Here is a 21543-nt window from a genome sequence, read left to right as displayed (position 1 = left end):
GATCCCCGGTATTTGCAGGGGGCGCGGAGGGCGTCCGGGGGGACAGTGGCACCCGGGCACACACCTGAGCCACATGCCCCCGCCTTCGCGTGGGAACCTGCTCGCATCATTTAACTCCCGAGAAAACTGTTGATCTCCTCCAAATGTGAGGCTGAACCTTTGCATTTAGTGCTCATGGCTGCGTCGCTTCCTCCCTCCCCCCAGCCCCCCCCCCCTTTTTTTTTTTTTTTTTTTCTGGCGGGTTCGTCCCCGCGTTGGGTTTCCGGAGATCCCCGGGTCCCCCCGACAGGGCTGGGGCAGGCGCAGGGCGCGGGCTCCGGAGCCGGGACGGGACGGGACCGCGCAGCGTTTGCGGCGGGGGCAGGGCAGGGGGACGTGCCCTCACTTTTTAGCCAACTGGACCAGGATGGGCTCTGTTATTATTTCTATTCTTATTGTTATTGTTATATAAAATTTAAAATTATCCCTTTGTAACTTGCAAAGCGCCTGTAAATTTACCTTAAACCTGATTTTTTTCCTAGCCAATGGTGTCAGGGGCCGGCTAGCCTGTCCCTCCGGAGCGTTAACCCTTGTCGCTAGCTGGAGTGAGTGAGAAGCTGAGGTTTGGCCCTGAGGAGCTGTGTGTGTAGATCTGGCACAGCTTTGCTCCCTTAACTCCTGGATCTTTGTTTTGGTGGCGACCAGGGAGAGCTGGGAGCGCTGTGCTCGCATTTCCCTCTGGCTTTTACACACACACACACACACACGCGCACACACACACACATACACACAAATCCCCCTTTCCAACTTTCTGCCTTTTGCGCTTCCCTTCCAGTTTTTTCACTTCTCAGACCTACTGGCAGCATTTGCCGAGATCTAGATCCCCGCCGTGGTAAGTGATGCTTTTCTCCATTGCAAAACTCGCTCAGCTCTCGGCTCGCTGTCCCAGGGATGGGTGTAGAAGTTGTATTTGTTTGGAACAGAATTGCCCAACCCCAGTGGTTTCACGTCAAGCAGCTCAGAGTAAAACTATTGTCGTGTATTAACTCCGAATGGGAGCAAACAGACCAAATAATCATTGCTGGCTCAGACAGTAGCATGGCACTAATGTCATTCTTTTTAAGTTTGCAAAGCAACTTTTTTTTTTTTTTTTTTTTTTTTTTTTGGTTGTTATGGGGAGAGCGAGACTGTGTTTTGGGTCTGATCTTTATATTTACATTACACACCAGACCATAACAAACTATACAAAGAATGCAGCTGCCATATGTGCTTTGTGAACATACAATTATGATTGGGGGGGTCACGTATTCAACGTAAGTGTTGCAGACACACTGATACCACTCCGCAAGGTTCGTGCAATACCTGAAAACTCACTCCATATTTGGGGGGAGGGGTTGGAGAGACGTTGCATTTTTAAAACCTCTATATTTTTTTTTTTAAATCAACTACAGTAAAAGCCTCTTGGACATTTATTTTTAATGTACAGTCTGCAGCTCTGACTGGATCAAATTCACGATTATTCAGATGAGGTTGAATTTGAATAACTTGCTGGTTTCTCTCCCTCGCTTTCCCCCATCACCCTCCCCCTCCTTTTTTTTTTTTTTTTGTTTGTTTTAAAAATTAAGAAAATGAAGAGTACCGCTGAGTCCGGCTGACCTTTGGCTGACATAATTTAGCAGGAGACCCTTCGCAAATGAGGACTGGATAAATTAGACCCTCTAGCTCTCCGGGTAAAGCGACACTCAGCGCCCGGCTCCCACCGAAAGGAACCGGGGCAGGGGCTGCCCCGCGGCCGGGGAGCCCCGGGGCGGCGGCGGGAGGACGGTCCCGGCGGAGGGGCGCGGAGAGCCGCCGGGCACCGCCAAGTTCAGGGCACGTCCCCTTTGCCGAAAGCCACCCCTGCGCGCCGCTGAGAAACGAGCCCGATAACCGCATGCTAATGATTCTCCTCCCGCAGCTCCCCGCTCCGCGGCCGCGCACGAGGGGCCGGGCCGGGCCGGGCCCGGCGCCTCCAGCTCCGCGCTGCCGCCGCGCCGCTCCGCGCCCGCGGGCTCTGCCCGGCTACGGGGAGACGGGGACGCTGCGCGGCCTCCCGGCCGGCGGGTTATGGACCTCCGGCGGGGCTGGGCTCCGCGGGCGGCGGTGAGGGCGCGGAGCCGGCCGCCAGCCCCGGGGACGCGGTGCCAGGGTGCCGGCAGGCACGGCCCCCGCCCTGCCTTATTAGCTTGTCAGAGTTTATCTCGTTAAGTTGTGCAGGACGTTACTCACATGATAAGGCACGGGCAAACTCTGGAGAGGGCTTAAGCCCCAGAAGTTGCTGTCAAAAAAACCCAAAAGCCCCAAACCCAACCCAACCAAAAAAAAAACCCCAAAAAAAGAAAAAAAAAAAAGAAGAAAAAAAGAGAAGGAAGCCGCGTTTCATGTTTTAACCGATCATTTGTTGAGCATCTGCGGATACCGCTGCTCTGCTCACGCAGGCTTGCCAGGGGATTGCTGTTTTAGAAACAACGGAGCGTTTTCCAAGCGCAGGCTAATGTCCTTTTTTCCCCAGTGGAAGAGGTGAGAGCCATTCCCTCCCTGCAGCGGGGCGGAGGGGGGAAGGGGCACGGCAAGGGGCCGATCCTGAGCTCCTTAGGCAAAACTTCCAGCTGAAGCAGGACCCAGTTCCCAGCCGACAGCAATTTCCCCCTCCCTAATGAGTCGGCTCTGCTAATAAATGATGCCTCTGCTCAGGTTCCTCAGCGCTCTGCAGCTGAGTCCGAGAGAATTTGATCCTTTATTCGAAGATGTGTTTTAATAAAACTCCTGTAACGTTGGCATTTTATTAGGAGGTTATTATTTCCAAATTAATACTTAATCTATGAAAAATGTCTATCCTACCAAACTAGATTCACCTCCATGCACTGCTTTCTTCATTTACATGCATTTTACAACTAAGAACCTAGCTCTACATTTCCCTGAATCATCAGACCATTAATTTGCTGGGGAGCTAGCTGTTTCACCCAGATGGATATAATTCTGAATAAACTCAGAAGAAATGCAAAACCATATGCTTTTCTGTCATTTTCTCTCCCCCCCCCCCTTTTTTTTTTTCTTTCTTTCCTCCTTCGTCGGTCTCTGTTGAGCAACGCCTTCAGAAACTTCATTATCTAAAAGGCAGACCTAGAGGGCAGGGACTTTGGGAATAGTTCCCTTTTATTCTGAAACTTTCTAAACTTGGAGCAGGGTTGAACATGTCCTCAAATCTGCACCTTCCAGGAGGAAATGAATGATGTGCCAGACACTTCACTTCTAGTCAAAAAATATAAACCAAATGCTGTAAGGTTCGGAATTCTTTATCAGGCCCAATTTCTGTGCACATTTTACAGTCAAAATATAAAATGCTCACCTCGGAAGTTGGTAAAAACCCTACGCAGATGTTACTGTATATCTCTTCCTCCATTTTATTTCAAGTAGATTTTATTAACAATTCATAACAAAAAAATGGACAGCCACTCCGACAGGATAACCTTTGTGGGTTGCAGGCCAAGCAAGCTCCAACAGCTCACATTAGAAATAAACTTAGACTAGGTGTAATATTTCTGAAAGAAGGACATTTTTTTCTTCTGCAAACAGGTATTATTTGGCACTTAAAATTTCACCTTTCTATGACTTTCTTGAATGGTGAAAATTTACACCCAAGTCAGCATGAAGCATTGTAACGAATGGTGGTTGCAGTGGAATTTTAGTTTTTAAGGTATTGTACATTAAAAAAAAATCCCAACAGAGCAAGTGTAGTTTCTGCTTGACATCTGAAAGAGCTATCATCTAGGAAATACCCTGAAAATATACATCTGCTAGATAATGCAAGTGCTGAGCAGAAATGTATTTCCACCAGCTCTGCAATACAGATCAAGAAACATTGTAAATATCATGATTATTACAAATCAAGAATTTGTACATGCAACGCCAGCATCACAGCACTCAAGATTTTTTTTCCTGTTTATAAAAATACATGTTTAATTATTTAAGTTTTATCGAAAGCTGTTGAACCCTTAGACTTTTGATTACTGGCATGTTTGGTTTAGGAAGTGGGGTTATAATACAGGCAGTTAGATGCTTGATCTAATGCAAGTGTCTATGTTTAAATCAAAATCCTTATCCTTCACACAGGTGAATGAAGCAGGTTATACGCTTATGGCAATTTCAGTGTCAGTCATATTTTTTTAATCCGTTTAGATTTAGTTATTTATTTTTATTTACCATTACTGCTTGCAGCAGGACTTTCACTGAGGTGAATATCCCTAATACAAGCATTTAGAATTGTCTGGCTAGTTTCTTTAAAATACTTGGGATATTTTTTTAAAACTAAAATAAAAATATTTTTTAAATGCTGGATTAGTTTTCTGCTGTGATATTTGTAGGAGCTGTTTAGTCCGTATGTTTGATCAATGTACAATGTGGTTCATGTTTCCACAAACATTTTTAATAACACAGCAGATTGTTCAATGTTCCTATAAGGAGCAATGGACAAAGGCTACCAGGAAGTGTAACTACATTAAACTGGCAAAACACATGAAGGCTGAAATAAGGGACTGAACCAAACCACATTGAAATCAATGGGAGACTCCTGTTGAGTTGGAACAGGCTTCAGGCACAGTATAAATGACTGTACAGGTACAACACTTTTCATGTCTTTCCAGTTTTTCTTTGGTTTACAGCACATTATTTACAGGTAATGTTCTTGAGCTAGATTAAAATTTATTGATTCATGTCTGTCTTAAAAAGGTCTGTGTTCAGATATGTGTTGATAGGAAGGCTGGACTGTTATTGCAGAGCTGATGGAAATAATATGCAAGGTTCACCTTATCCGAGCAATGATTGCTTTTAGGATATCTCTTAAATTATTGTTCGTTTAGACAAAGGTGTATTTTTGTATGAATGCAACAACTATCTAAAAGATTTGGTCGGGTCCTTTCCAGTAAACCATTTTTTTAGCCATATGACTAAAAGTTGAACATTGACCAGATTACCTAATCTATATTCTTCTTTGCCAAGGAGTAACAGCAATGAGGGACACCCCCCTCTTTGACCCCCACAACCTTAGCACTGTTCTACAAATACCACTTAATAATTAATTCCCTGCTAATATTGGAACTTGACTGTGAAAATGCTGTTTTCTGCTAGGAGAATTCAGATGCAGTAAACACTGCTACAGTAAATGGAGTGTTTCTGTTGGGATATGCTATAAATGGGTTTTAGTCTGCTCCCACTGGAGCCATAAGTTTAGGATCAGATCCTGCTTAATATCGTATTTCTCCTTCTCATGATACTTAGTGACTGTAGCAAAAAGCACAGCTATTTTAAAAAACCTCATCCCTTAAAAAATATATGGACTTTCTTATCTAGAAAATCTTAGTATCACTGGAATTTTTAATTTTCTCCCCTCATTTACAAAGGATTTAGAGACTCCTTTACAAACTTAGATTCGTATTTAGATACTCTCTCCTCTTAAGTTCTATTGTGTACTGAAGAATAGCATATTTAATGAAAAAATTTGAACAACATAAAATTGTGCAGTGTTGTCAGTAGTTGCAGAGAAAGGGCCAAATTCTTCGTTTCTTAATCTGGCAAAGTTCCTATTGACATCAGTGCTATGTTCTTTACGGAGCTCGGGCATGTATTTTAAGACCCCACCAATTACAAGGAAATTGTTTTACTGCAGTGTTTGTCTGCTGGCTGACAGTAGCAATCAGAAAGCTGCATGCTCCTAGTTTTCTGGTCATAAATTAGGAAATGTTAGGATGAAATCCTAAATGTTTCAAAAAGCCGTAAACAACTCACTTCTGATATGAAAGATATGCAAGAACGATCTGACCATCCTCTTCCAAGCAGGACTTTGAGTTAAACTATAGGAAAAGTTCTGAAGCCTTTTAACTTTTCCCTAGTCAAAGCTGACATTAGTTAAAATATTATTTTTACCTGTACGAAGTACGATGAAAGGGCTTTACAATCCGGATCTGTTTATACTCTATAGGTCTAGTAAAGAAACAAAATTTCCCCTCTGACATGTCCAAATAAACAGTGAGCCCATTTCAAGTTCCGCTCAATAAGTGTGTTAAATGCATAAAGTATTTTGAGTAAATGCCATGCAGCTGTTTGGTAGCTTGCAATTACTGCGGTATTGTGTCTGCCTGTGTTTTGTGTCCTGCTATAAATCGTGCAAGTGGACACTGTTATTTCTGACACATTGTGTTGGATTTTCTATAAATCTATAGGTTTTGTTCCAAGTAGATAAAAATAATGAAACATTATAAATATTAGATAGTCTTGCTCCAGTGTGTGGTGCTGTAAATCTCTGGAGATTTACAAAAAGACAGTGACAACATGAATGCAATTACACATGATACTATTTTATGAGCTAATTCTATAAAGCAACATCTCAGCTCTGCACTGACAATAATTTTTCACGGCAACTTTCGGAATGTCCCATGGAACCTTTTAATAGATTAATTATTTGCTAATCCCAAAATAAATTTGCACGTGTCTAGAATTAAACAAAAGGACCACCACTGCTTCAGGAGGAGTTTTGCCTGAGAAGGAACTCAGGATAGAACCAGTTATTTCAGGGCGCTTATTAAAATGCTGAAATACAGTGATATCTGCCAGGAGGCTCTGCTCTGGCTGTGCACTGCAACCGTCCATGCCCTGCAAAGCCTTTGTGCTGCTCTCTGGTCTGTAGAGGTTCTGGGATGGTGAAGGAGAAATATTTCGTCTCTGAACCTTAGTTCAACAGGTGACTTTGAAAAGACCTATGAATTCTTCCACTTCTATCGAGCTCAGATCAACTGCTAGCGTGCTTCTAGGATAATACACACAGGTATTTTCTCAAAGCATGTTAATTTAAAAAATAAGACCTGGAAAAACACTTGTAGTGTTAGAGAATTCAAAGAGTTCTCTGAAAAAACCCCAGCTTTGGAATTGTTATAGCAGCTGTTATAATCTATTATGTAAATCACCTGGGAATTAAAACAAAATATTTTGTAAGATAGTTTTTGTCAAATAATAAATATGCTATCATTTAGACTTAATGTTTTTCCAGAGGTGTTATTGTTATCTGATGAAAGTGAAACCTTAGAGTACCTCTTATTTTGATTGATGAGGATTTAATATTTATTTATAGCCCTGCCAATGATAACACCCCTATATCTGTTCAGGAGACCATGTTTCTCAACATTGGGTGTTGGAACTTATGCTGTTGATCCATGCTGAGTTATATTTGTCTTCTAGGTGTCACCTAGATATTCTCACCAAACTTAATCAGAGATACTAAAAGATAAAACATGTGAAGAAAACCCTAAAAGCCATTAAGTGTCCTTGGTCAGATTATTATTTACTTTAATGTTCATTTATATCACCATAAACCTCTCTGCAGAAACTCAGTGGTTACTCTTCATTACCTGAGTGTTGTAAACTGGCTTTTACAAAAACAAGAATCAGGCCCCTTAGTTCATTTTTGCCCTTCTGTATGGGGTATCTGTTGCTGCTGGTGCAACCTGTCACTTCATCAGCCTGTTGACTAAAGTACAGTATGATTTCACTAATGACTGGGATGCATACTGCAGATTACCACATTTTGCAAATTAGTGAGTAATCAAACAAACACCATAAAAATCAAGGATTCTGCATAATGAAATATACTTTATTCATTTATTTTTACAACCATATATTAGTTTTAATTATTTGTGTTAATAATTCATTGGGTGCTAGCACATGGAGCTATGGAGTGTGTTTTTTAAAAAAATGATGTTTTAGTAACCAAAGCCCCGTTGTAGCACTCTGATATTCAATCTTTTGTGAGAAGATGGGTGAATGCTTCTTTCTTGAGTGGGGGACCTTGTTTCAGAGATAATCCCTAAGAAGGTCCTAGAGTCCTTGGGGACAGCCTGATCCAGGGTGGTGGAGATGCTGGGAGGAGTGGCTATCCCCTTGGGAAGGCTGGCTGCTTGCCTGTGTTGGCTTCCAAAAAGCCGATGAAGAGAGAGAAACTCATCCCGGGCAGGTTAGAGCAGGAGCCTGACTTGGGTGCGCTTGGCCACTCAAGAAGTAAATCTCTCTCTCGTGCTCCTTCCCTTCCCTCCTTCCTCCTCCTTTTCTGGTCCACAGAGCGAGCCTAGAGCATGAATAACACCAAACTCTATCTTTTACCCATCTTGTTTCTGGTGTGATGTCTAGTAATGAATCAGGGAGTGAAAGCTTCTCTACTAGGCATCTGTTGCCTGCAAGGAGGGCAGTGTTTGCTGCCTAATGTACCCCTGGGTTCCCTTTCAAGATGTCCACCTCCAGTGCCAGTTACTACCTGCTGCCCAGCTGGGCAGAAATAATTTGTTTCATGTCTGTGGGATGAACTTCTGTCTCTCCTGAGCTCAGTTTGGACCTCTGACATGGAGGAGAACATCCCTTAGGGTCTTCGTTTCTTGCCATTCCTTTATGAAATGTACTGTTTTTTAAAGTGTCAAGGTAGTAAATACTGTGTGTATGTATAAAACCTATGTGCAATGCACATGTTCTTTTTTTTTTCCCACTGTACATGTACTTTTCCCTTCCATATGCTAGCTTGTGATCTAGCAGTTCCATAAACTTTCAGTTGTTAAAACCATTTCTCTTTTTTCCTTATATTTTAAGTTTGATCCATGAATGGCCTGTCAAGAGTTTTATATTATTGTAAGCTGAAGTTTGGATGGTAGCAGCGACAGGCCACTAACCATAATTGTGTTGCTGTTACCACTGTAACAAATTTGTGTCATTTAGCTATTTTGAAGCTTGGGAAGTGCATAAAGGCAAATGCAGTACTGATGAATATTTATTACACTGCTGTGGGATCTTAGGTTTAACCATGTTTGTATGAATTCTGCAAAACTGTCCTTAAAATTTAACAGAGTGGATTATATCTGAAAATGGGAGACAACAGCAAAAAATATTGCTGGAAAAAATGTTTATGACTGTGGAAGACACTTATTTATATAATTTTAATACTAGCAGTCCTAGGGATAGTCTTCTTGTGAGGACCGGAATAGGAGACAGACGCTTGGTCTGACCTTAAGTCAGTGCACCAGTGTTTGACAAGATGCTAAGCACCATGTGAGGTACACAGATTTTCCTCATTTGACAATATTCAACTGATTGCAAGCTTATGCCCCAAATATCTGTGTTTCTTGGTGACCTAAAGTTTTAGCCCCCTCATAGTTTCAGTGTGAGCAAGCCTGTTCCTGTGTCACACAGTCGGGCCAAATGAAGGCTGTGTCCTTCACTGCTTATGAGGCTGGTGGGGTATTATTAACCTATGTGAAACACGTTTTTAGTGTGTATAAAACATGCTAACAATTTCAATTTATTGGCAGGTCCTTCAATTTGTTCATGATTTTATTTTTCAGATAGAACTGAATATAGGCAATAGAAAATTGATAGGCATGAGTCATAATGTTTCCTTCCTTTACATCATAATTGTCTTTTTGAAACAGTCATAATCTAGAAACTAATTTTTTTTTTTTTTTTTTTTTTACTCATGGTGATAATATAGTGTGCATTAGAAACTTGAGATAATGCATTCTATTTTAGGTAATGATATTGTTTTTAGAGGTATGGTAGTCAGAATTTATCACATATGGAAGACTGGTGTTAGAACGGATCTTGATTTTTTTATTTTCAGGTTACTGAAAACTGCAGTTATCTAACAACCAGCAAGTCGTTATTAAAGGTTGAGTATGAACCGTAAAGAAATTGTGAAGCATTGCAATAAAAAGAGCACTCTCTTAATGTGCCGAGCCTGACTGTCCGTCAGTGCAGCTGAGGACAAACTGGTCTGGTCAGACTTAACCCTTTGGCATCAATGCTCTTATGTCAAGAATGACTAAAGTTGAATCATTTTGGAGGTTTAAGTGGGGGCTAAATAGAGCCCAAATCATCTCATGACTCCTGCAAACAAACAGCTGATTTTCACCCCTTCAAACCTAGCTGATGGTTGGGTTTTTTCCCTTGGCCAGTGAGTGTGTGTGAAATACGACTATTTCTAAATAAGAAAACCTCAGACATTTACATGAGAACATCGCTCAAGGTCATAAAGTATGTGTGCCGAAGACAAAAGGATATTAATTTGACCATAATTTGTGTTAGGGCTTTCAACAAGGCAGTGGAATGCATATTTTTAAGATTTTTTTCTCTAGTAATTTAATTTCTCAGGAAATGCTGCCATTAATATTTTATTTTGAGCACTGAGGCGCAAATGGTATTACCCATGTTTTCCTTTACTCTTGACAGTACACTCGACACCAAACACTTGTTCCAGTAGCGTATTTGTCCCCTGGTAAACACAAAGTCCTTTTTTTCTTTCTGTCTTCCCCCCCGCTCTCTGCCCCAGTGTCCCTCACTTACAAAAAGCACCAATGTTTAGAAAGGCTGGAAAAATAACGAGATGGGGGGACATATGAAAAACTGATTTTTCCAAGTGAAATTAGAAACAGGGTTTCTTTAACATGGAAATTTGATTTCTCTACAATTTGAGGACTCATTTCTGCAACTGTCACATATGTAAAATTTCCAGTGAAGTCAAAGAGGCCTTTGAATACAAAGAAGCAGCACAATCAAGCTCTGAATATATATATATTCCATATGCTTTTCTCTCTCTTCCAGTGATGTACATGTTATAGTAATTTCATCCAAATAAAACTATCATAATTTTAATTTTTACAGTCCTTAAATTGTTTAAAAAAATAAAATTAATAAAAATAATTTCTGAGAAGAACAACTCATCTTTGTGAGAGCATTTAATTAGTATCTCCATTTTTTAATTTTAAACAGAAATGTGAAATATTGCATTGTCAGGACATCCTTGAATGATATCCTAGATGTATTGTTTGTTTGGAATGGCTTGAAATCACACAACTTTACTGAATTATAACCAGATAAATATATCTAAGCCTGAGGGCAGGAAGTCTTGGCAGCTGAGATGTGGGGAACATGCAGTTTGTCCATACTAGATTCTTCTGTTCCCTTTTACTAATAAATCTATTAGAAAGCTTTGTTTTCACTCTCCGTATGATAAATAAAGTCTCTGTCTATAGTACCATATTAGTGCTTGGTACTGATGCTTGTAACTCCACCTATTCTCATGGAGAGATGAGACCTCTGTGAACCAAACCTCATCAGGTCAGGTTTTGTTTGGGATGGTGCCTAGTCCGAAGCAGGGAAAATATCGCATATCACAAGTATTATGGGATTGATGAATCACACCTCAGCTTCATAAGGTCATCTGCAACAGTTACTTGAGCTGCCAGACCACCCACCTCAATTTTTGATTTTCCAGAGTGTCCAGTTTTATTTTCTGTTTACCCATTTTAATTTTTCTTTTTTTCCACTCACCACATCTCCCTTGTACAAATCAGTTGAGAGGAGACTCTAAAAAGTCAGGGTAGCACTCTCTGCATGTTCATACAACTCTCTGTTTGGTTGAACCCTTTGGTAAACAATTTTTCTTGCATGACAGAGCATGTGCTGTGTGGCAGACATTTTTATGAGGTAGCCTAGGACAGGGCTAATCACATCACCGTGTTTCAGGTTTTGACCTTATCACTGTTGTGCATTGAGCCTAAAAATTGGACACTGGCAACCACATTGCAGGAAAATAAATGGGAAATGACATTTTAGTTAAAAAGAATAAGTGGATTTTATTTTATTGAAACATAAGGTCATATGACTTTTATTTATTGTTCTTGTACAAGTGTAATTAAATAGCTGCCATGTTGCCATGTCAAATGATAAAAAACCAAGGAGCGATCTCACTTGCCAGGACCCAGTTCATGGTTCTGCAGCTGTTTTACATTCATTCAGGCCTTTTAATGAAGCCAGTGGAAACTCTACCTCTCTACCTGGAAAGCAATGAGAGAATAATATTCTTATGTGAAACATCATTTATAACATCTGTAATAAAGCAGACTAAATCATACCTCTGCCATTTAAAATCATAAATAGTATGTTAGCTTTTAAAAGCAGCATTTGTCCTTTTGAAATCTTTTGATGTCAGGTTGCTTTAAGAAAAGCCTTGGTAGACCTCCTCTGTACAGTGGTTTGATTAAGAAAAAATTTAAAAAAGTCTTCAATACATATATCATGAAAAGTAGTATATAAACATGAGCCTGGTAAATTATTATTGGTATCAGAAACAGAAGAATTTGTTGATACAACCATCATTGTTTCCAAAGGATGCAATAATATAAGCTATTCTTACTTGATTACCTGCATATGTATTTTTACATATATTTGTATATATGTGCATGCATGCAAATTGGTGACATAATCTTTAATAACCTGTGTTTAAAAATGTAATTTTTCACTGATGCATGCACTAAACCTTTTATTTCATAGATATATTGGCACCTTTTACAGTGATAGTCTGACTGTACAAAATAAAAGTCAAACTCTGACAGCACTAGTACAGATCTTTCTTAACACAAAGTAGAAATAGTTCCTGAAAATTCAGAAACAACATCATGTATTACTGCAAAATGGAAAATAACAGTTACTTGCAAAATTTCAGGCTGCAGACAGGGATGTGGTTTGGAGGGCAAATTGGCCACATCTTCCAGTGTAAAGCCATTTAAACCCAACATAATGCCAGGCAGCCAAATCTGATCTGCATGTGTGTGACCTGCAGTGTCCTGGAAAACCTGCAAACTGCGGCTGGTGTTCAGGCAGCTCTTCCTGGGGCACTTATGGGGAGATGTCAAGGCAGGACCTGGGAAAGAAAGAAACACATTCAGGAGAAATGGCTGCATTGTAGTGTGTTTCCTGATTAAGCTCTGATTCCAGTGAAAAATTCTCATCTCTTTCATCCCCTTGTATTTTTTTCACACCACTCACCTCCATCATGGAGCTCCCCACAGCCCAGGCAGCCAGCACCCACCATGCCCTTCCACCGGGTCCTTGCTGCAGCCCTGGGGCAGGCTGGTCCCCGGGTTGCCCAGCTGTCTCTTGCCCATCCCTAGTCCAGCAGCTGCTTGGAGACCCATTGCTGAGAGGGGACTTGAGAGGGGAGCTCTGGATAAAGACGGAGGACGTTTCTAGTTGGGAGAAATGAGCAGACAAGGCTTCTCCCAGCACCTGCCAATCAATCAAATTGAACACATAGACCAGTGGCCAGGCCTGGAAACCCGCAACTGTCATTTACACTAACACAGTTATCTTTCCCCAATGTTGTTTGAGAGAAGCAGGTCCCAGATGTTACCTGCTTAATAATTATCCTGTTTCCCAAGGACAAAGCTCCCTGCAGCTCCTGCACCGAGGGCTGGGCGGACACCCATGGCGACTCCTCGGAGCTGCGCTTTGTGGCTGGCAGCTGACCGAGCACATCGAAATGGCTGCGCCTTGTGTCCCCACCTCCAAGAAGGACAATTGTATTAAGGCTTGATTTTTTTTTTCCTCGTTTTTTTATTAGGTGAAATAGGAGACCCACAGTGTTCTAAACCAAGTATAAATGTAATTTTGCTGCCCTTCCTTTTTGTTGTGTTGATGTAACCCGTCATAAAGCAGAAGTAAATGATCTGGTCTGAATTTGTATCCCATGATTTGTGAAGATTTCAGATGTTTGGGACAGAGCCTGCTGTATCTGCTCTGTGCATGTATGATGCATGGGGCAGAGGATCGCTCATCAGGGTGATTAGTTGCAGTGATGCAAGGATGCACATAACAATGTGGGGGAAATGCTAATGTTTCCTCTTAGCTTTCAGCTTATTGTGTCTAATGTAACAAAGGGATTGATGACCTCTACAGCCTAATTCTCATCTCACACAGTTGACATGGATATTAAACACACTGTAATTGACCTCTCTTGATTTATAAGAGAGTAAGTGGACTCAGATTCATCCTGAATTGGACAAGCTTATCCACAACTTCCAGATGTTGACGATGCAATTGGTCCCTATGTGGAAAGAGAGGGAGGTGTTTCTTCAAGCCCATAGTCAATTTCCACGCTCCAAGCCTTCTTTGTTTTAACTTTGCCCACATGCTGGTATGTCATGGTGATAATTGGACATTTTGTTTTTTGAGTCATGTGTAGAATCTGCACCCAACTCATTGACATATGGATGAATAAGATGCTGGAAAAAGAGGGTGAATACTTCCATTACAAATGTTGTAAATAATTGGTCTTAAACAAAAATATATGGGGAAAACAGAAAAACTGCTATTAAATACACCTTTGCTGTCTACAGTAGAACACAAGACAGATTTACAACATTAATTATTTCCACCAGCTTTGAATCTGAAATATGAGTATGTCAGGTATTTAAATACTAATTTACTTTAAAAAATCTCTACTTTATTAAAATATCATTATGCATATTAGAAAGTTAAAAGTCAAAGCTCTATAGCTGCTGAGGTAAAATTCACATTTATTGTCCACTGAATGTGATGGAAATTGAATTTGTCAGGAAGCTGATTGATATCTAGAAGTGTTTTGTTTTCAGTGACTGGCACTACCGAGTTACAACCATCTATCATCTAACAGGTAATTAGTCAGATTTCTCATCATGAGCCTTCAATCCTGCTGTTTTATTATTGAAATACCACAAACCAGTAGGCATCTGAATGCAGATAAAGTTCTCTGTCATGGTCTTAAGGACAAAGACAACATTTTGCAACTCAGCTGTAGTAAGTTTGAATAAAAGTCACTGAAATGTTAATATATATGGGAAAAAAGAAATCCTGGAAAACACCATCATGTTGACTTTTTCTCCTGCAAAACATTTAATATTAAAATATTTACACTTGCAATCTACATGTAGAGAAATATCTCCCTGTACAGAAGGAGGTTGGCTGAGGCACAAGACTGTTTGGACCTTAGGAGGGTAAGGTGGAAATCAGGGTCTATCTCTCAGAAGTGCCACGTCCCTGCCCCTCCTTGTTGGTGGCAGACGTCAGCTCCTCCCATGCTGCAGCCCCAGCTTCTTCCTGGTGGTTTCTAGAGAAGCCAGTTCTGCTCCTGCATACAGTAGTGGTAGCTCTCAGTTGCCTCCAAAGAAAGCAAGGCACAACTCACTGTGCTTGGCCCCATTTGAAAGTGTACGGGAGTGGAGTTTGGGATTCAGGCCACAGCTGCCTGCAAGAGTCTATTTTTAAACAAAAATAGCTTTGTTGGGAGGTTGTTGTAAACTTCACATATGGTTGAGTGCATGTTTGAGCCATTAGCATGCTTTAATAAAAAAGGATAAAATAAAATATTTAATAACACAGTTGTTACCTACACAACTGTGATAAAACTGCTTTTTTTTTACACACCCATCTTCTTTTCCCTGCATCTCTTTGAAGTATTCACTGTAGGTGATATAATAGCAGTTGAACATCCATTACTAGGTAAGGATATAAAAAAGTAAAAACAAACTGTTACTAGAGCTTCAGGAAAATAAGCAAGAGGAACTGATTACACTACTAAATGTGTTACACTCTGGATTCAGACTCTGTACTTAGTTCTACAAGGAAATTGAAAATGTGTTGCTGTTCACCCTTAAAATATTGCTTTTGTAACAGAATGCAACTGCATGAACTAATACTAGTAAAAGCTTATTTAGTGTTCAGTTTTGGGACTAATTGATCTAATCCAGCTGCACAACTCATAGCACTGGGATGCCGACAGCCTTGGTGGCTTCAGGAAGTCAAATCTATTTTTTTTTTAAGCTTAATTCTAATGTTAAAAAGATATATGGTTTTTGGTGGAAGTTTGGGTTCATAATATCCCAGCCCTCCAAAATGTCAAGACACAACAGTCTAGTTTTTAATGAGTCATAAATGTTGTTATTTTCTAGACAACTTCCACTATTTAATCTGCAAATTTTTCTATATGTCTGTAATCCTGAGCTAGAAATGATAATTCACTATAACTGACAAAGTGTTCTTAGTTTATGCAGTACACCAGAAAACAATTACTAAGCAAGTAAGCTAACCATACTAAAAACTGTTTTGATCCAAAATGCCAGAACATTTCTAGAATGAATAAACTGTCCATTTGGTATCATGTGTTTAATGATTCAAAGAATTTGACAGTAGTAGGATTTAAATCACAGTGTACATTATCGGATAACATATATGTGAATATTGTATTACTGCATTTAATTTGCAGTTGTTCCTTAAGATTATCTTGTGTTGCAGAGCCAAGTAATTTTTGAATTATGAGTTTGTTGCATGTGCTTGAGCTGACATTGTCACATGTAAGCAAGAGGCTGAGACATGAATAACAGTGAAAGAGAGGAGCGTATATTAAAGAGACAGCCAAAATGTGAAGGAAGGTAGCTCTTGTTCCACAGACTAAGTTTGGCATGGAGGAGGATCAAAACCAGGAAGTTCTCAATAACGCCAAACTTTTGGGGAGAATGAAATGGAATTTACACTTTGTGGCTGAGACCTATCTTTCAAGCAAATGCTCCCTGCAGGGAGGATCAAATAATCCCTTGATGGAAAATGCAAATATAAACCCAACCATGAGCCACAGCTTTTCTTTATTCTTTTCAGTGTAAGAGTCTGTTTTATGTGAAATTTGGATAGCGTGTGTGCTTGGGCAAACTTAACCCATCAAGTTGTTTGTAAACAAATCCCTTATTTCTTGTGCAGTTATTCTACAGTCCAGTGCTTCCAATCCATCCGGCAACAAGGACAAACTCCTGTTTTGAGAGGAAGCAGTGAAAAGAATGTGTAGATAAAGATCAGGAGTCATACATGAAATCAGGGTAATTGACAAAAAAAACCCAAACTGGCAGAACATAAGGTGACTGTCAAAGCAGGGCGTAACATATTAGCAGTAATAAATAACCCAGAAATCTCACTTCACGGAAACAAACCAATGTAAACACTGAAGACAGCCAATCCTAAACACTAATTAGATATAATTACATTTTCAAAATGATTTAAGTCTCTGGCACTGCCCTCCTGGACACCTGGGCAGAGGCAGTCAGCTCACCACCAGGCCTCCAGGCTTTGCAACATGCCAGTGAGGAACTAGGGGCCAAGATCAGCAAAACAAGAAGAAAGAAAACCTCTTCTCAGGCATGTCAGACCTTGGAGGTTCACATCTGACTTCAAAGGTGGCTTTCCTGTAGCTTCATCCAGGATCCTCTCTCTCGCACAGAGCCCACATACCTCATGGTCCATCCAAGTGCTGTACCTGGAGAGCTTGGCTGCCCTAGGAACATGGCTAGGGCACTGGCAGGGGGTGCTGGGCCATGGACCAATAGCAAAAGTTGGGATTTCTCTAGGTTATTACAGATTAACAGGGTTTTTGCAGGGAATTTCTAAGTGATAGGTCACAGGCTATGCAAGACTGCTGAAAATTGTTCTGCAAATGTGAGTTATAGTCAATGTCAATGCAGTGAGCTAGTCTCATGGGATGAGACACCTGTGCTTCAACATGTGCCTCTGCTACTTTTGAATAGCTTGGACAAGTTGCTGATGTGATTGGTCTCTGGCACTGCACGTTATAATTTAAACTAATTGATACTGCTTCTGGCTATGCCTGTTCCTTCCGTTAGCAGTTAACAGTTTAAAGTTTAACAGATCCAACATATCAGCATTTTGATTTTTGCTTTACTTTCCTACCTCCCATCAAGCAAGGACCTAGCTGAGGGCAGGAGAGCAGGACTGGCCCCTAGTGAAATGTCAAGATGTCTTGTTCTTAAACAATCACCTTTGGACATCTGTTACATGAACACAACACGGTGTCTCCTAAATGGCTGTTAACCATCATTTACATCAATAGCAGCTCCCCCCGTTATTGCCTCGTTGGTCTCTAAGTGGAGCAGCCTTGTGCAGTCCAAATTCCCTTCTCTCTCCTCCCCTCTCCTCGGGGTCTGTGGTCTATCTCCAGGCACTAGTAGCATTCATTATTCACACAGTGTTATCTTCTGCCTGGCACTTGACAACCAGGAGGTGTGTTAGCCCCGTAGCTCGAAGGACTTTGGCCAGTCACTGCTCAATGTCTAAGACAGCCAGCCTGGTGTCATTGGCACAGCATGGGCCATGGTGAAATAAAAGAAGAGGGCTACCCTGACTTTGTGCCCTCTCTTCATAGTCTGCTGCCAGGATCTGCCACCACAGCGGCTTCACTACAAACCCCCATATAGCCATAATCTAACAGAACAGGCCAATACTCTTAAATACCCTCAATTTTGGGGTTTTGTGGCTGGGCTCTCACTGTGTGGATGAATAACATACAGCCTTATTTAGACACAAGTATGGAATAAGTGGCAGTGATCAAATGGGAGGTGACATATTACAGAGGTCTGGTGGAACAAAAGTGACAGTGGTGGAGGGTCACAGGACAGGATTCTTCTTGTCTCTGAGTTTTACATTCATTTTGATAGAGGCGAGATTGATTTTGAAATTTTTTAAAGCACCAAGTCTTTAGAATGAATGCTTGGAGCAGATTATTTTCCTTCTGACAGTAGTAGATGAAATAAGCCGCTGAAATCTGAAGTGAAGGGCAAAGTCAAGCCTACCATCAGTAGTAAGCATGAAGTATCTAATGCGTACTTTTCTCTTCACCTTTCAATTACAATTTCAGCTTCCTGTTTAGAGGGACAGTGTGGAGGCCGCTGTTTCAGAAGATAAGGCAGACACCTCCTGGTGCCAGAGTGGGGCATGTCTCCTGGTGCTTTGCTGGATGAAAGCCCTGTGTGTTTGTCCTGCGCCCATAGGAAGTGCATAGGGGTGGCCAGCCAGCCAATGTCACCTGCTGACACAGTGCTCATTCCCCTCTCATGGAGAAAAGAGTTTGCCCATCATGAGGGGATGTGCGGGCACATGAAGGGCTGATTTTTCTCTCCTGTTGGTGTGGGGAGCCCCCACTTCCACCCACACACCTCCTCCCACCTCCAGGCATCTGAACCAAATCCTGTAAAAAGGGCAAGGCTGCAAGGTACTAAATACCTGGGTCTTAACTAATACCCTTGGGGATAATGATAATTGACGCATTCGCAGAAGGAAATTCTTTAAAGTTCAGTGGTTGTAAAATGCATAACATATTAACGTTTCAGTATGTTTATTAAATACTTAACAATGTAATTTTTTAGAAGACTATCCTAGCTTTGCTATCTTTTTGCATGTGCTTAGTTACCATTTTAAACAACTACAAAACAGTGACATGTGGTACTGAAGATTTTCTAAGCATCCCAAAGCAATATATGTGTGTGATATATGACATCCTTCCATAAATCCTAAATTTACACAGTATGCTAATGCTTGATTCCATAATTTCTTTTAAAAATGATTATACCCTGCTGCTAAGAGCAAAGGCATACTAAAATCAGTTTTCTATGCTTTTCCAACAATGAAATGCAAGCCAGCACACCACATAACCAATACTTACCATATGTTAGAAGATAATCCAGTAGGCTTCAGACACTGACATGATTTGCTTAAATAAAAATCCCTTTTTTTAAGGCAGTAACAACGGCCTACCATTTTTATTATTCCTTTAGTGACCTACTATAGAAACACTAATATTAAATATAAATATTTTTATTGTAAGTCAGTCTAGTCTGTTTTCATTGCCTTTAATGTGGGATGGCTCTGGCTTAGTTGCTAGGCTAGAGGAAAAAGAGCTGCAATTAAATCATTGGGTTGTTCGAAGAAATTCTCAAAAACAGAAAATATTCACTAGATCAAAAGAAGCCTAAAGAGCAGCTTCAAGATTTCTCTGGTATATTGGAGATGAGATGAAACAGTTCAATTTGGTATTAAAATAATTAAATGTAGTCTAGAAAAACAGCTATAAAATATTTTTGTAGAGCACTGATGTCTCTTAAGTACAGTTCATTGCTTTCCCATTCTGTATCAAATGAGACTTAATATTAAGCACATGCTTAAGTGTTTGCAAATTTGGGGTCTAAGGAAGGAAAATGTGAAATGCAATTTTTTATAGTGAAAGAAATGAATGCATCTGACAGGTTAAGATTAAGGCTCTATGCACTAATGTGGCATCTTTCATTGTTACAGAATGATAAGAAAATAGAAAAATTGCATGCAGAAAGTAGAAGGTAGCAAATACATGAATTCCCTTCTTTTCAGATTCACCAGGGAAAACATACTTGATCTCAAGTACTGCTTATAGGTGGAAAATAAACATTTTTAAAGCTGAAATACTTTCAATTTTTCCCAAATCATTAGGACATCAGGGTTGAACTCTTGGCCCCACTGAAGTCAGTGATAGACGAATGAGTAGAAAATACAGGTCTAAAAGAAATTTATAGCTATTATCACTAGACCATTTCTCTCACATCATACTTTTAAATACTGTTATCAGTTCAAGTCATGTCATTACATGATCCTTAGTAAAACATATTTGCACCTGTAAGGCAGTGCTTTATATTTTATTTTAATGCAAAAATTATGTAATAAATCTCAGCATGCTGGATTTATTAACAGCCCAGTTTCTTCAGCTAGATGTGCCTGAATTTTTGGTGCCCTCTTTCTCTGACCAGACTATTCCAGCTGGACTAGTGGCTAGTTTTATTGAATAATGGACTGAGCAAAACCAGTAGTTATGGGGATACAAGGAGTATTCCCAATGGGAGCATTTGGCAGTATGTAGAATTATTTGTAATAGGAGGATTTGGCGCGTTTCCAGCATCTGCAAAAAACATATACTCCTCCTTTACTCCCAAAATATGCAAAGGGTTTACAGCTGAGAACAGAGAAATGTGGGAACTCTGCAACTTGACACATTGATCCACTCCCAAATTGCCCACAACTGTCTACGTGCTTTGGAACACCCTCTGCAAACCCCAACATTTGGATTAAGTGTTCGTTAGCTCTTTTTCTAATTAATAGCAGAATGGATTATTTTGCTTATTATGTAGTTAGCTATTTATTGGGCCAGATCCTCAGCTGGTGTTAATCAGCATAACTATTGATCTTGATGAAACTACCCAAATTATATCAGTCATAGTTTTGGATATTTGACTTTATGTAATTTTATAATAATACACTGGAAATTACAAATGGAAACCTATATTTAAATATTTATAGCTGTATATTTAAATTCAGAATTTTGATGAGTGCAATAAATTATGCACAGAAATTAATTTTGGACTAGATTTTGTAGGAACAAAATATGATTCATTCTTTCAGCTGCTGGGGTCATATTGTGCAAATGTATTTAAAATTACTGAGAGGATTCTATTGTGGCATAATCCCATCGAAATTAATAGCTACATTATACAACACTAACTAGCCAACCAATATCTTTTTTTGACATTTAGAAAATATCACAGGTTATCTCAACCTTCTGTTCAGTCAAAGCTCACATGTTCATTTTGTTATAACCTGCTTTATTAGAGATACAGCAAGCATATCCTTTTCTGTAGTATTGAAAATTAAATTTTATTAATTATTTATAACCTCAGGTTATAAATTTACACCCTGGGAAAAAGGGCCAACAAAGGACACAGAAAATGATATGAATGTCCAATGGTAGGATTATTGCATTTAAGAAAATATAATGGTACAATAATCTCAGCAAAATTTACGACATGAAGACTTGAATAC

The 21543-nt window shown here is 40.1% G+C and overlaps 1 long non-coding RNA gene across 1 annotated transcript in view; it reads left to right on the top strand.

Annotated features, from left to right (window-relative positions):
- The first annotated feature begins 342 nt into the window (after window positions 1-342).
- LOC141947270 (uncharacterized) overlaps window positions 343-21543 on the top strand; it is a 63130-nt gene continuing 41929 nt past the window's right edge. The window contains exon 1 of the long non-coding RNA XR_012630065.1: window positions 343-871. This is a non-coding gene — a long non-coding RNA (uncharacterized LOC141947270). The remainder of the gene's footprint in view (window positions 872-21543) is intronic.

This window comes from Strix uralensis, chromosome 9 (genome assembly GCF_047716275.1).
Source record: "Strix uralensis isolate ZFMK-TIS-50842 chromosome 9, bStrUra1, whole genome shotgun sequence".
NCBI classification, from domain to species: domain Eukaryota; kingdom Metazoa; phylum Chordata; class Aves; order Strigiformes; family Strigidae; genus Strix; species Strix uralensis.
This window is presented reverse-complemented; position numbering and strand designations above follow the sequence as displayed.